Source organism: Oncorhynchus keta, chromosome 17 (genome assembly GCF_023373465.1).
Source record: "Oncorhynchus keta strain PuntledgeMale-10-30-2019 chromosome 17, Oket_V2, whole genome shotgun sequence".
Classification (NCBI taxonomy): domain Eukaryota; kingdom Metazoa; phylum Chordata; class Actinopteri; order Salmoniformes; family Salmonidae; genus Oncorhynchus; species Oncorhynchus keta.
This window is the reverse complement of record NC_068437.1, coordinates 32,132,677-32,148,015: the sequence shown is the minus strand read 5'-3', so window position 1 is coordinate 32,148,015 and position 15,339 is coordinate 32,132,677. Positions and strand designations below refer to the sequence as shown.

At 53.1% G+C, this 15,339-nt stretch overlaps 1 protein-coding gene and 2 long non-coding RNA genes across 10 annotated transcripts in view; 2 read left to right on the top strand and 1 right to left on the bottom strand.

Moving 5' to 3' along the window:
* LOC118395718 (WW domain-containing oxidoreductase) overlaps positions 1-15,339 on the top strand; it is a 432,897-nt gene that overhangs the window by 258,858 nt on the left and 158,700 nt on the right. The window lies entirely within an intron of this gene.
* LOC127908246 (uncharacterized) overlaps positions 1-15,339 on the bottom strand; it is a 464,705-nt gene that overhangs the window by 317,685 nt on the left and 131,681 nt on the right. The gene's annotated exons all lie outside the window — the stretch shown is intronic.
* Positions 1,466-3,879, top strand: LOC127908244 (uncharacterized). Of its 8 annotated transcripts, none has more exons than XR_008066458.1 (4): positions 1,466-1,582; positions 2,224-2,355; positions 2,574-2,991; positions 3,408-3,879. It is a non-coding gene; the product is annotated as an uncharacterized LOC127908244 (long non-coding RNA). The 8 variants fall into 8 exon arrangements; XR_008066459.1 differs by lacking the exon at positions 3,408-3,879 and adding an exon at positions 3,210-3,390; XR_008066460.1 differs by lacking the exon at positions 3,408-3,879 and adding an exon at positions 3,078-3,390.

Sequence of the window (15,339 nt, the reverse complement as noted above, 5' to 3'; positions counted from 1 at the left end):
ACTGAGAGGAGACTGATGGACATTAGGAGAGGATAAAACACTCCTTCCATATGGGGGCTGGGCCTACTGTTAGTGAATGACCAACATTTAACACCCATGAAACGGTTATTGTGCATAATATATTATGAATATATGTTTTTATGAGGGGCACTTAATCGTGTGTGTGTGTGTGTGTGTGTGTGTGTGTGTGTGTATTGGTGCATCAGACAGCAGACAGCTGGCCCCTCATGTTACTCTTAATGATTTTCATGTTTAAGATTGGAGATTGTCATGTTTTGTTATTGTATTCGTTCATTCTTTATAGTCGTCGTAGCAACTGAATATAAAATAGTTGGAACAGGTTTGGCCTCCATCTTGATTCTGATAAAAATGTAAATTGGATATAAATCCCAATATTTATTCTTTCACTTAAAGAGAACATAATGGAACGGGTGAAAGACGTGGTTATCTTTGTATTTGTTATGTGGTGTCTGTTATGGCCTCAACAGTGGCATTGATAAATTAACTGGCTAGATAATAGTCCTGAGTGTGAATTCCATTTTCCTTCCTGGAATTTATTCAAGCACATCTCCATGTTTATTCAGTCCAAAGTATTCAAATATTGATTCAATGTGATGTTTTGGAATAAAATGCAAACAAAACAATGTGTATATAATGCTGTTTTGTTCTTTGCCAGGAAAGGTGTTGTGATTTAATATTCTGCGTTATTCTGGGTCTGTACTTCCTTCCCACCTGCAGATACATTGATAGACTGTCTATGTCTGAGAGCACACTACTGTTAGGGCTGTAGTGTCTGGGGCTGTTGTTATTGTCTGGAAGAGTTTAGGATGAGCTGAAGCCTGACGGGGGAGCAGCAGGTATTGAGGTGTGTTATTAGACAAAGGTGCCTCAGAATATTGATGGTTATCTATGTGGTTATATACCGTATCTTATACCGTACAAAGAACTATAAATACCATGGAAATCTATAAAGGCACTTTGAGTTGTGTATGGAGGCAAACTTTCCCCATGACTGGATGCTTTGGTATGGTGACTGAATGATGTGCATCCTGTCATTAAGAGACCTATTATATATTACCCCTAATGGACTGTTTTCTTTAGTATCTGACTTAAAACAACTGACACACACACACACACACACACACACACACACACACACACACACACACACACACACACACACACACACACACACACACACACACACACACACACACACACACACACACACACACACACACACACACACACACACACGTCTTTATGTCTACACTAATTACACTGCCCCTGGTGTGTTGATATGACTGTTATCTTTGGGACAAGGTTCAGGGGGTTGGTAGAGAGAGAGAGGATGGGGGGTTAAAGAAGGGGTTGGTGGAGAGAGTGGGAGGGGAGTTAAAGGCAGGGGGTTGGTGTTATGGGTTAGGGTTAGGGTTATGACATTTTGAAGGTGGTGTTATGACATATTGAAGGTGATGTTATGACATATTTAAAGTGCTGTTATGACATATTTAAGGTGGTGTTATGACATATTGAAGGTGGTGTTATGACATATTAAAGGTGGTGTTATGACATATTTAAAGTGGTGCTATGACATATTTAAAGTGGTGTTATGACATATTTAAGGTGGTGTTATGACATATTGAAGGTGCTGTTATAACATATTGAAAGTGGTGTTATGACATATTTAAAGTGGTGTGATGACATATTGAAGGTGGTGTTATAACATATTGAAAGTGGTGTTATGACATATTTAAAGTGGTGTTATGACATATTGAAGGTGGTGTTATAACATATTGAAGGTGGTGTTATAACATATTGAAGGTGGTGTTATAACATATTGACGGTGCTGTTATGACATATTGAAGGTCCTTCTGTGGCTCAGTTGGTAGAGTGGGTTCGATTCCCGGGACCACCCATACGTAGAATGTATGCACACATGACTGTAAGTTGCTTTGGATAAAAGCGTCTGCTAAATGGCATATATTATTATTATATTGAAGCTGGTGTTATGACATATTAAAGGTGGTGTTATGACATATTTAAAGTGGTGTTATGACATATTGAAGGTGGTGTTATAACATATTGAAGGTGGTGTTATGACATATTGAAGGTGCTGTTATGACATATTGAAGGTGGTGTTATAACATATTGAAGGTGGTGTTGTGACATATTGAAGGTGCTGTTATGACATATTGAAGGTGGTGTTATAACATATTGAAGGTGGTGTTATGACATATTGAAGGTGGTGTTATAACATATTGAAGGTGGTGTTATGACATATTGAAGGTGCTGTTATGACATATTGAAGGTGGTGTTATAACATATTGAAGGTGGTGTTATGACATATTGAAGGTGGTGTTATGACATATTGAAGCTGGTGTTATAACATATTTAAGGTGGTGTTATGACATTGAAGGTGCTGTTATGACATATTGAAGGTGGTGTTATAACATATTGAAGGTGGTGTTATGACATATTGAAGGTGCTGTTATGACATATTGAAGCTGGTGTTATGACATATTAAAGGTGGTGTTATGACATATTGAAGGTGCTGTTATGACATATTGAAGGTGGTGTTATAACATATTGAAGGTGGTGTTATGACATATTGAAGGTGGTGTTATGACATATTGAAGGTGGTGTTATGACATATTAAAGGTGGTGTTATGACATATTTAAAGTGGTGTTATGACATATTGAAGGTGGTGTTATAACATATTGAAGGTGGTGTTATGACATATTGAAGGTGCTGTTATGACATATTGAAGGTGGTGTTATAACATATTGAAGGTGGTGTTATGACATATTGAAGGTGCTGTTATGACATATTGAAGGTGGTGTTATAACATATTGAAGGTGGTGTTATGACATATTGAAGGTGGTGTTATAACATATTGAAGGTGGTGTTATGACATATTGAAGGTGCTGTTATGACATATTGAAGGTGGTGTTATAACATATTGAAGGTGGTGTTATGACATATTGAAGGTGGTGTTATGACATATTGAAGCTGGTGTTATAACATATTTAAGGTGGTGTTATGACATTGAAGGTGCTGTTATGACATATTGAAGGTGGTGTTATAACATATTGAAGGTGGTGTTATGACATATTGAAGGTGCTGTTATGACATATTGAAGCTGGTGTTATGACATATTAAAGGTGGTGTTATGACATATTGAAGGTGCTGTTATGACATATTGAAGGTGGTGTTATAACATATTGAAGGTGGTGTTATGACATATTGAAGGTGGTGTTATGACATATTAAAGGTGGTGTTATGACATATTGAAGGTTGTGTTATAACATATTGACGGTGCTGTTATGACATATTGAAGGTGCTGTTATGACATATTGAAGGTGGTGTTATAACATATTTAAGGTGGTGTTATGACATATTGAAGGTGGTGTTATAACATATTGAAGGTGGTGTTATGACATATTGAAGGTGGTGTTATGACATATTGAAGGTGGTGTTATAACATATTTAAGGTGGTGTTATGACATATTGAAGGTGCTGTTATGACATATTGAAGGTGGTGTTATAACATATTGAAGGTGCTGTTATGACATATTGAAGGTGCTGTTATGACATATTGAAGGTGGTGTTATGACATATTGAAGGTGCTGTTATGACATATTGAAGGTGCTGTTATAACATGCTGATTTGTTGTGCTGTCTTCTTCCCCCTGCTGTCTGTGAACATTGATTTCATCTCAGTGAGACATCAAGACCAGTGTTCTCACCACATGTGCACTATCAACAGAGAGAATCGAGAGATAACAGAGAGAATCACCAGAAAAAGGATCTATAGAAAGTATAGGAGGGATAAAGGAGAGGAAGAAGATATTATTATTATATGTAGTGAAGGAGAGAAGGCATGTCTGTGGTCCCCAGTCATCAGATTTATTGGGAGAGAAGAGGCCCCATGATCAATACACTACTGTGTGTGTGTCTGCTCCATTGAGCCATGTAATAATGCTTTGACTTGGGTTGAGCTGTTTGGGTTGTTTGGAGGAGCCCCAGACAGAGGACTTGTTTGTTCAGGGCCATGCCCAGGAGAGGAGATGGGAGAGTGGGTACAGAGAGGCAGGGTGACCCCTGGGGCTGGAGCTTGGTTGTTCCATGAACAGGCCAGGGTGAGGTCAGCTCTGGAACTGAGGAGAGAGAGGCTAAACTCTCTCTGACTGAAAAAGCATTTTTGTCTATTGAATCAACTGAACTCTGACATAGTGTCTGATTTGAAGAAACCTCAACGCATTGTGTCCTTGTCTTCCTGCTGCGGTCTCCATGTTTTTGTCAGGGGCTTTCATGGAGAAAACCTTAGCCTCACTCCTGACGGAAATACTGCAACTGTCACACTTGTTTTCAACTTCTGTATGTGGATTTTATTGCTCATCTTAGTTATGATTTCTCTGTAGTTCTTTGGCTGACAACATGGGTTAAGACAGGGCTTAGTCGGGGATACAATTGCATTCAAACGGTGGATTGAGTGTTTGTGCATATGTGAGTAAGTGTGTGTCTCCTCTGCCTCCCTTCTCTACACCACAACACCAACCCCCTTCACCCCACTGAGGTAGGTCTGCCCCTGCTGCTCCTGGGGCTAATGTTCCTGGAGGCCTGATTCAGACATAGGGCACTCTCCTGCTGCTCTGCCCCAGCCTCCCCCTCTCTTACCTGGGTTAGCCCGCTGAGGACAGTGCCTAGTAAAAGATTAATGGAGCTCACCGCTGGAACAGGTGTGTGTGTGTGTGTGTGTGTGTGTGTGTGTGTGTGTGTGTGTGTGTGTGTGTGTGTGTGTGTGTGTGTGTGTGTGTGTGTGTGTGTGTGTGTGTGTGTGTGTGTGTGTGTGTATGTACAATACTTATTTTATACAGCTGACACACATTACATTTCTTTAGCAGGTAATTGTGTGTATTGTTGTGAATTGTTAGATATTACTGCACTGTTGGAGCTAAGAACACAAGCATTTTGCTACACCCGCAAGAACATCTGCTAAACATGTGTATGTGACCAATACAATTTGATTTGAATTAAATGTGACTCTCTCTCCTCCTATCTTCACTTTAACTCTACCCATCTCTCTCTCTCCTCCTTTCTACACTCTAACTCTACCCATCTCTCTCTCTCCTCCTTTCTACTCTCTAACTCTACCCATCTCTCTCTCTCCTCCTTTCTACACTCTAACTCTACCCATCTCGCTCTCTCTCCTCCTTTCTACTCTCTAACTCTACCCATCTCTCTCTCTCCTACTTTCTACACTCTAACTCTACCCATCTCTCTCTCTCCTCCTTTCTACTCTCTAACTCTACCCATCTCTCTCTCTCCTCCTATCTTCACTCTAACTCTATCCATCTCTCTCTCTCCTCCTTTCTACTCTCTAACTCTACCCATCTCTCTCTCTCCTCCTTTCTACTCTCTAACTCTACCCATCTCTCTCTCCTCCTTTCTACACTCTAACTCTACCCATCTCTCTCTCTCCTCCTTTCTACACTCTAACTCTACCCATCTCTCTCTCTCCTTTCTACACTCTAACTCTACCCATCTCTCTCTCTCCTCCTTTCTACACTCTAACTCTACCCATCTCTCTCTCTCCTCCTTTCTACACTCTAACTCTACCCATCTCTCTCTCCTCCTTTCTACACTCTAACTCTACCCATCTCTCTCTCTCCTCCTTTCTACTCTCTAACTCTACCCATCTCTCTCTCTCCTCCTTTCTACACTCTAACTCTACCCATCTCTCTCTCCTCCTTTCTACACTCTAACTCTACCCATCTCTCTCTCCTCCTTTCTACACTCTAACTCTACCCATCTCTCTCTCTCCTCCTTTCTACTCTCTAACTCTACCCATCTCTCTCTCTCCTCCTTTCTACTCTCTAACTCTATCCATCTCTCTCTCTCCTCCTTTCTACTCTCTAACTCTACCCATCTCTCTCTCTCCTCCTTTCTACACTCTAACTCTACCCATCTCTCTCTCTCCTCCTTTCTACACTCTAACTCTACCCATCTCTCTCTCTCCTCCTTTCTACTCTCTATCTCTACATCTCTCTCTCTCTCTCCCTCTCTCCCTCCCAGCTCCCTTCCTCTGCCCCTCACTCTCTCTCTCTGTGTGAAGATTGCTGTTTCAGCAAGGTCTTCTGTTCATTCTCAAGGTGTCCTCAGTCCTCTCCTCTCCTCTCTTCTCCTCTCCTCTCCTCTCCTCGCCTCTCCTCTCCTCGCCTCGCCTCGCCTCTCCCCAACTATCTCTCTCTCTCCTTTTCTGGAGGCCCAGTTAATATATACCTTTCAAATGGAGCTCTCAGCCTTAATTCCCTTCTTGATAAAGATCCACTTTTCCTTTCCCTTATACGTCTCTACCTGATATCAGTCACACTGGGCAGATGAGAACCACATCCTCCCTCTGTGTCCAGGCCAGGCAAAAATGGACGCTGGTGAAAGAGAAGCAATGTGTTTTCCATTCATGTGTTAGTGGGGGGTGATGAGTGGTCTGTATTAGAGGTCGACCGATTATGATTTTTCAACGCCGATACATATACCCCCTCCACCTCTCTCCTCACCCATATACCCCCTCCACCTCTCCCCTCACCCATATACCCCCTCCACCTCTCTCCTCACCCATATACCCCCTCCACCTCTCCCCTCACCCATATACCCCTCCACCTCTCTCCTCACCCATATACCCTCCACCTCTCTCCTCACCCATATACCCCCTCCACCTCTCCCCTCACCCATATACCCCCTCCACCTCTCCCCTCACCCATATACCCCCTCCACCTCTCCCCTCACCCATATACCCCCTCCAACCTCTCTCCCCTCACCCATATACCCCCTCCACCTCTCTCCTCACCCATATACCCCCTCCACCTCTCTCCTCACCCATATACCCCCTCCACCCTCCACCTCTCCCACCCATATACCCCCTCCACCTCTCCCCTCAACCATATACCCCCTCCACCTCTCTCCTCACCCATATACCCCCTCCACCTCTCTCCTCACCCATATACCCCCTCCACCTCTCCCCTCACCCATATACCCCTCCACCTCCCCTCACCCATATACCCCCCACCTCTCCCCTCACCCATATACCCCCTCCACCTCTCCCCTCACCCATATACCCCCTCCACCTCTCTCCTCACCATATACCCCCTCCACCTCTCTCCTCACCCATATACCCCTCCACCTCTCTCCTCACCCATATACCCCCTCCACCTCTCCCCTCAACCATATACCCCCTCCACCTCTCTCCTCACCCATATACCCCCTCCACCTCTCTCCTCACCCATATACCCCCTCCACCTCTCCCCTCACCCATATACCCCCTCCACCTCTCCCCTCACCCATATACCCCCCCACCTCTCCCCTCACCCATATACCCCCTCCACAAACAGACTATAACCTCCTCATGCATGCTGTGTTGTGGGGGTAGAGAGAGGGGGTTAAGAGAGGGAGAGAGAAATGGAAAGAGATGGAGAATCCCAATGGTAGCTCCAGCATTGTTCAGTAGTGGCTGTTCCCTCCCCCTCCTCCCCTCAGACAGACAGAGGGTTAATCTAGTTGCATGTTTGATGCATTTTTAACCAGCTCTGGACTCTTCATGTTTCCAGCCAGCTGAAGATCTCATCTGCTATCATTTAATCAGCCCAGGAATCACAGTGCATAATAAAACACTATTAACTACTGACTAGCTTAGTTAAATAGAGGTTAAATACAAATAATAATAATATCTCTCATACCCTCTTCTCAGCCACTCGTCTCACCCTCCCTCCCTCCTCCCAATCCCATCCTCAGCCACTCGTCTCACCCTCCCTCCCTCCTCCCAATCCCATCCTCAGCCACTCGTCTCACCCTCCCCCCTCCTCCCAATCCCATCCTCAGCCACTCGTCTCACCCTCCCTCCCTCCTCCCAATCCCATCCTCAGCCACTCGTCTCACCCTCCCTCCCTCCTCCCAATCCCATCCTCAGCCACTCGTCTCACCCTCCCTCCCTCCTCCCAATCCCATCCTCAGCCACTCGTCTCACCCTCCCTCCCTCCTCCCAATCCCATCCTCAGCCACTCGTCTCACCCTCCCTCCCTCCCTCCTCCCAATCCCATCCTCAGCCACTCGTCTCACCCTCCCTCCCTCCTCCCAATCCCATCCTCAGCCACTCATCTCACCCTCCCTCCCTCCTCCCAATCCCATCCTCAGCCACTCGTCTCACCCTCCCTCCTCCCAATCCCATCCTCAGCCACTCGTCTCACCCTCCCTCCCTCCTCCCAATCCCATCCTCAGCCACTCGTCTCACCCTCCCTCCATCCTCCCAATCCCATCCTCAGCCATTCGTCTCACCCTCCCTCCTCCCAATCCCATCCTCAGCCACTCGTCTCACCCTCCCCCCTCCTCCCAATCCCATCCTCAGCCACTCATCTCACCCTCCCTCCTCCCTCCCAATCCCATCCTCAGCCACTCGTCTCACCCTCCCTCCTCCCAATCCCATCCTCAGCCACTCGTCTCACCCTCCTCCCTCCTCCCAATCCCATCCTCAGCCACTCGTCTCACCCTCCCTCCCTCCTCCCAATCCCATCCTCAGCCACTCGTCTCACCCTCCCTCCTCCCAATCCCATCCTCAGCCACTCGTCTCACCCTCCCCCTCCCAATCCCATCCTCAGCCACTCCTCACCCTCCCTCCCTCCTCCCAATCCCATCCTCAGCCACTCGTCTCACCCTCCCTCCCTCCTCCCAATCCCATCCTCAGCCACTCAGCCACTCTCACCCTCCCTCCTCCTCCCAATCCCATCCTCAGCCACTCGTCTCACCCTCCCTCCTCCCAATCCCATCCTCAGCCACTCGTCTCACCCTCCCTCCTCCCAATCCCATCCTCAGCCACTCGTCTCACCCTCCCTCCCTCCCTCCTCCCAATCCCATCCTCAGCCACTCGTCTCACCCTCCCTCCTCCCAATCCCATCCTCAGCCACTCGTCTCACCCTCCCTCCCTCCTCCCAATCCCATCCTCAGCCACTCGTCTCACCCTCCCTCCCTCCTCCCAATCCCATCCTCAGCCACTCGTCTCACCCTCCCTCCTCCTCCCAATCCCATCCTCAGCCACTCGTCTCACCCTCCTCCCTCCTCCCAATCCCATCCTCAGCCACTCGTCTCACCCTCCTCCTCCTCCCAATCCCATCCTCAGCCACTCGTCTCACCCTCCTCCCTCCTCCCAATCCCATCCTCAGCCACTCGTCTCACCCTCCCTCCCTCCTCCCAATCCCATCCTCAGCCACTCGTCTCACCCTCCTCCCTCCTCCCAATCCCATCCTCAGCCACTCGTCTCACCCTCCCTCCTCCCCAATCCCATCCTCAGCCACTCCTCACCCTCCTCCTCCCAATCCCATCCTCTCTCACCCTCCCTCCTCCCAATCCCATCCTCAGCCACTCGTCTCACCCTCCCTCCTCCTCCCAATCCCATCCTCAGCCACTCGTCTCACCCTCCCTCCTCCCAATCCCATCCTCAGCCACTCGTCTCACCCTCCCTCCCTCCTCCCAATCCCATCCTCAGCCACTCGTCTCACCCTCCCTCCCTCCTCCCAATCCCATCCTCAGCCACTCGTCTCACCCTCCCTCCTCCCAATCCCATCCTCAGCCACTCGTCTCACCCTCCCTCCTCCCAATCCCATCCTCAGCCACTCGTCTCACCCCCTCCCTCCTCCCAATCCCATCCTCAGCCACTCGTCTCACCCTCCCTCCTCCCAATCCCATCCTCAGCCACTCGTCTCACCCTCCCATCCTCCTCAGCCACTCGTCTCACCCTCCTCCTCCTCCCAATCCCATCCTCAGCCACTCGTCTCACCCTCCCTCTCCTCCCAATCCCATCCTCAGCCACTCGTCTCACCCTCCCTCCTCCCCAATCCCATCCTCAGCCACTCGTCTCACCCCTCCCTCCTCCCAATCCTCCCCAATCCCATCCTCAGCCACCTCAGTCTCACCCTCCCTCCCTCCTCCCAATCCCATCCTCAGCCACTCGTCTCACCCCCTCCCTCCTCCCAATCCCATCCTCAGCCACTCGTCTCACCCTCCCCTCCCTCCTCCCAATCCCATCCTCAGCCACTCGTCTCACCCTCCCTCCTCCTCCCAATCCCATCCTCAGCCACTCGTCTCACCCCTCCCTCCTCCCAATCCCATCCTCAGCCACTCGTCTCACCCTCCCTCCCTCCTCCCAATCCCATCCTCAGCCACTCGTCTCACCCTCCCCTCCTCCCAATCCCATCCTCAGCCACTCGTCTCACCCTCCCTCCTCCTCCCAATCCCATCCTCAGCCACTCGTCTCACCCTCCTCCCTCCTCCCAATCCCATCCTCAGCCACTCGTCTCACCTCTCCCTCCTCCCAATCCCATCCTCAGCCACTCTCACCCTCCCTCCTCCCAATCCCATCCTCAGCCACTCGTCTCACCCCTCCCCTCCTCCCAATCCCATCCTCAGCCACTCGTCTCACCCTCCCTCCCTCCTCCCAATCCCATCCTCAGCCACTCGTCTCACCCTCCCTCCTCCCAATCCCATCCTCAGCCACTCGTCTCACCTCCCTCCCTCCTCCCAATCCCATCCTCAGCCACTCGTCTCACCCTCCCTCCTCCCAATCCCATCCTCAGCCACTCCTCACCCTCCCTCCCTCCTCCCAATCCCATCCTCAGCCACTCGTCTCACCCTCCCCTCCCTCCTCCCAATCCCATCCTCAGCCACTCGTCTCACCTCACCTCCTCCTCCCAATCCCATCCTCAGCCACTCGTCTCACCCTCCCCCTCCCTCCTCCCAATCCCATCCTCAGCCACTCGTCTCACCCTCCCTCCTCCCAATCCCATCCTCAGCCACTCGTCTCACCCTCCCCCTCCTCCCAATCCCATCCTCAGCCACTCGTCTCACCCTCCCTCCTCCTCCCAATCCCATCCTCAGCCACTCGTCTCACCCTCCCTCCCTCCCAATCCCATCCTCAGCCACTCGTCTCACCCTCCTCCTCCTCCCAATCCCATCCTCAGCCACTCGTCTCACCCTCCCTCCCTCCTCCCAATCCCATCCTCAGCCACTCGTCTCACCCTCCCTCCCTCCTCCCAATCCCATCCTCAGCCACTCGTCTCACCCTCCCTCCCTCCTCCCAATCCCATCCTCAGCCACTCGTCCTCCTCCCAATCCCATCCTCCCTCCCCCCTCCCCCAATCCCATCCTCAGCCACTCGTCTCACCCTCCCTCCCCTCCTCCCAATCCATCCTCAGCCACTCGTCTCACCCTCCCTCCCTCCTCCCAATCCCATCCTCAGCCACTCGTCTCACCCTCCCTCCCTCCTCCCAATCCCATCCTCAGCCACTCGTCTCACCCTCCCTCCTCCCAATCCCATCCTCAGCCATCCTCACCCTCCTCCCTCCTCCCAATCCCATCCTCAGCCACTCGTCTCACCCTCCCTCCCTCCTCCCAATCCCATCCTCAGCCACTCGTCTCACCCTCCCTCCCCCAATCCTCCCAATCCCATCCTCAGCCACTCCCCTCACTCGTCTCACCCTCCTCCCTCCTCCCAATCCCATCCTCAGCCACTCGTCTCACCCTCCCCCTCCTCCCAATCCATCCTCAGCCACTCGTCTCACCCTCCCCCTCCTCCCAATCCATCCTCCTCCTCCTCAATCCCATCCTCAGCCACTCGTCTCACCCTCCCTCCTCCCAATCCCATCCTCAGCCACTCGTCTCACCCCTCCTCCCTCCCTCCTCCCAATCCCATCCTCAGCCACTCGTCTCACCCTCCCTCCTCCCAATCCCATCCTCAGCCACTCGTCTCACCCTCCCCTCCTCCCAATCCCATCCTCAGCCACTCGTCTCACCCTCCCTCCTCCCAATCCCATCCTCCCAATCCCATCTCAGCCACTCGTCTCACCCTCCCTCCTCCCAATCCCATCCTCAGCCACTCGTCTCACCCTCCCTCCTCCTCCCAATCCCATCCTCAGCCACTCGTCTCACCCTCCCTCCTCCTCCCAATCCCATCCTCAGCCACTCGTCTCACCCTCCTCCTCCCAATCCCAATCCCATCCTCAGCCACTCGTCTCACCCTCCCCCTCCTCCCAATCCATCCTCAGCCACTCGTCTCACCCTCCTCCCTCCTCCCCTAATCCCATCCTCAGCCACTCCCTCACCCTCCTCTCCTCCCTCCCAATCCCATCCTCAGCCACTCGTCTCACCCTCCCTCCCTCCTCCCAATCCCATCCTCAGCCACTCGTCTCACCCTCCTCCTCCCCCAATCCCATCCTCAGCCACTCGTCTCACCCTCCCCCCTCCTCCCAATCCCATCCTCATCCTCACCCTCCTCAGCCACTCCCTCCTCCTCAATCCCATCCTCAGCCACTCGTCTCACCCTCCTCCTCCCCCAATCCCATCCTCAGCCACTCGTCTCACCCCTCCCTCCTCCCAATCCCATCCTCAGCCACTCGTCTCACCCTCCCTCCTCCTCCCAATCCCATCCTCAGCCACTCGTCTCACCCTCCTCCCTCCTCCCAATCCCATCCTCAGCCACTCGTCTCACCCTCCCTCCTCCCAATCCCATCCTCAGCCACTCGTCTCACCCTCCCTCCTCCTCCCAATCCCATCCTCAGCCACTCGTCTCACCCCTCCCTCCTCCCAATCCCATCCTCAGCCACTCGTCTCACCCTCCCTCCCCTCCCAATCCCATCCTCAGCCAATCCTCACCCTCCTCCTCCCAATCCCATCCTCAGCCACTCGTCTCACCCTCCCTCCCTCCTCCCAATCCCATCCTCAGCCACTCGTCTCACCCTCCCTCCCTCCTCCCAATCCCATCCTCAGCCACTCGTCTCACCCTCCTCCCTCCTCCCAATCCCATCCTCAGCCACTCGTCTCACCCTCCTCCTCCTCCCAATCCCATCCTCAGCCACTCGTCTCACCCTCCCTCCTCCCCCAATCCCATCCTCAGCCACTCGTCTCACCCTCCCCCAATCCTCCTCAATCTCCTCACCCTCCCTCCTCCTCCCAATCCCATCCTCAGCCACTCCCTCCCTCCTCCTCCCAATCCCATCCTCAGCCACTCGTCTCACCCTCCCTCCTCCCAATCCCATCCTCAGCCACTCGTCTCACCCTCCCTCCCTCCTCCCAATCCCATCCTCAGCCACTCGTCTCACCCTCCCTCCTCCCAATCCCATCCTCAGCCACTCGTCTCACCCTCCCCCTCCTCCCAATCCCATCCTCAGCCACTCGTCTCACCCTCCCTCCCTCCTCCCAATCCCATCCTCAGCCACTCCCCTCTCCTCCCACCCTCCCTCCTCCTCCCAATCCCATCCTCAGCCACTCGTCTCACCCTCCCTCCCTCCTCCCCCAATCCCATCCTCAGCCACTCGTCTCACCCTCCCCTCCTCCCAATCCCATCCTCAGCCACTCGTCTCACCCTCCCTCCTCCCAATCCCATCCTCAGCCACTCGTCTCACCCTCCCTCCCTCCTCCCAATCCCATCCTCAGCCACTCGTCTCACCCTCCCTCCTCCCAATCCCATCCTCAGCCACTCGTCTCACCCTCCTCCTCCCAATCCCATCCTCAGCCACTCGTCTCACCCTCCCTCCCTCCTCCCAATCCCATCCTCAGCCACTCGTCTCACCCTCCCTCCTCCCAATCCCATCCTCAGCCACTCGTCTCACCCTCCCTCCCTCCTCCCAATCCCATCCTCAGCCACTCGTCTCACCCTCCCTCCTCCCAATCCCATCCTCAGCCACTCGTCTCACCCTCCCTCCCTCCTCCCAATCCCATCCTCAGCCACTCGTCTCACCCTCCCTCCCCTCCCAATCCCATCCTCAGCCACTCGTCTCACCCTCCCCCCCTCCTCCCAATCCCATCCTCAGCCACTCGTCTCACCCTCCCTCCCTCCTCCCAATCCCATCCTCAGCCACTCGTCTCACCCTCCCTCCCTCCTCCCAATCCCATCCTCAGCCACTCGTCTCACCCTCCCTCCTCCCAATCCCATCCTCAGCCACTCCCTCCTCCCAATCCCATCCTCAGCCACTCCCAATCCCATCCTCAGCCACTCGTCTCACCCTCCCTCCTCCCCCAATCCCATCCTCAGCCACTCGTCTCACCCTCCCTCCTCCTCCCAATCCCATCCTCAGCCACTCGTCTCACCCTCCCTCCCATCCCATCCTCAGCCACTCGTCTCACCCTCCCCCCTCCTCCCAATCCCATCCTCAGCCACTCGTCTCACCCTCCTCCCTCCTCCCAATCCCATCCTCAGCCACTCGTCTCACCCTCCCTCCTCCTCCCAATCCCATCCTCAGCCACTCGTCTCACCCTCCCTCCCATCCTCCCAATCCCATCCTCCTCCCAGCCACCTCAGCCTCACCCTCCCTCCCTCCTCCCCTCCCAATCCCATCCTCAGCCACTCGTCTCACCTCCCTCCTCCTCCCAATCCCATCCTCAGCCACTCGTCTCACCCTCCCTCCTCCCAATCCCATCCTCAGCCACTCGTCTCACCCTCCCTCCTCCCCCAATCCCATCCTCAGCCACTCGTCTCACCCTCCCTCCCTCCTCCCAATCCCATCCTCAGCCACTCTCTCACCCTCCTCCTCTCCCAATCCCCTCACCACTCGTCTCACCCTCCTCCCTCCTCCCAATCCCATCCTCAGCCACTCGTCTCACCTCCCTCCCTCCTCCCAATCCCATCCTCAGCCACCCTCCCTCCTCCCAATCCCATCCTCAGCCACTCTCACCCTCCTCCTCCCAATCCCATCCTCAGCCACTCGTCTCACCCTCCCTCCTCCCAATCCCATCCTCAGCCACTCGTCTCACCCTCCCTCCCCCTCCCAATCCCATCCTCAGCCACTCGTCTCACCCTCCTCCCCTCCTCCCAATCCCATCCTCAGCCACTCCCTCTCACCCTCCCTCCCTCCCAATCCCATCCTCAGCCACTCGTCTCACCCTCCCCCTCCCTCCTCCCAATCCCATCCTCAGCCACTCGTCTCACCCTCCCTCCTCCCAATCCCATCCTCAGCCACTCGTCTCACCCCTCCTCCCTCCTCCCAATCCCATCCTCAGCCACTCGTCTCACCCCCTCCCTCCTCCTCAATCCCATCCTCAATCCATCCTCAGCCACTCGTCTCACCCTCCCTCCTCCCAATCCCATCCTCAGCCACTCGTCTCACCCTCCTCCCCAATCCCATCCTCAGCCACTCGTCTCACCCTCCCTCCTCCCAATCCCATCCTCAGCCACTCGTCTCACCCCTCCCCATCCTCCTCCCAATCCCATCCTCAGCCACTCGTCTCACCCTCCCTCCCTCCTCCCAATCCCATCCTCAGCCACTCGTCTCACCCTCCCTCCTCCCAATCCCATCCTCA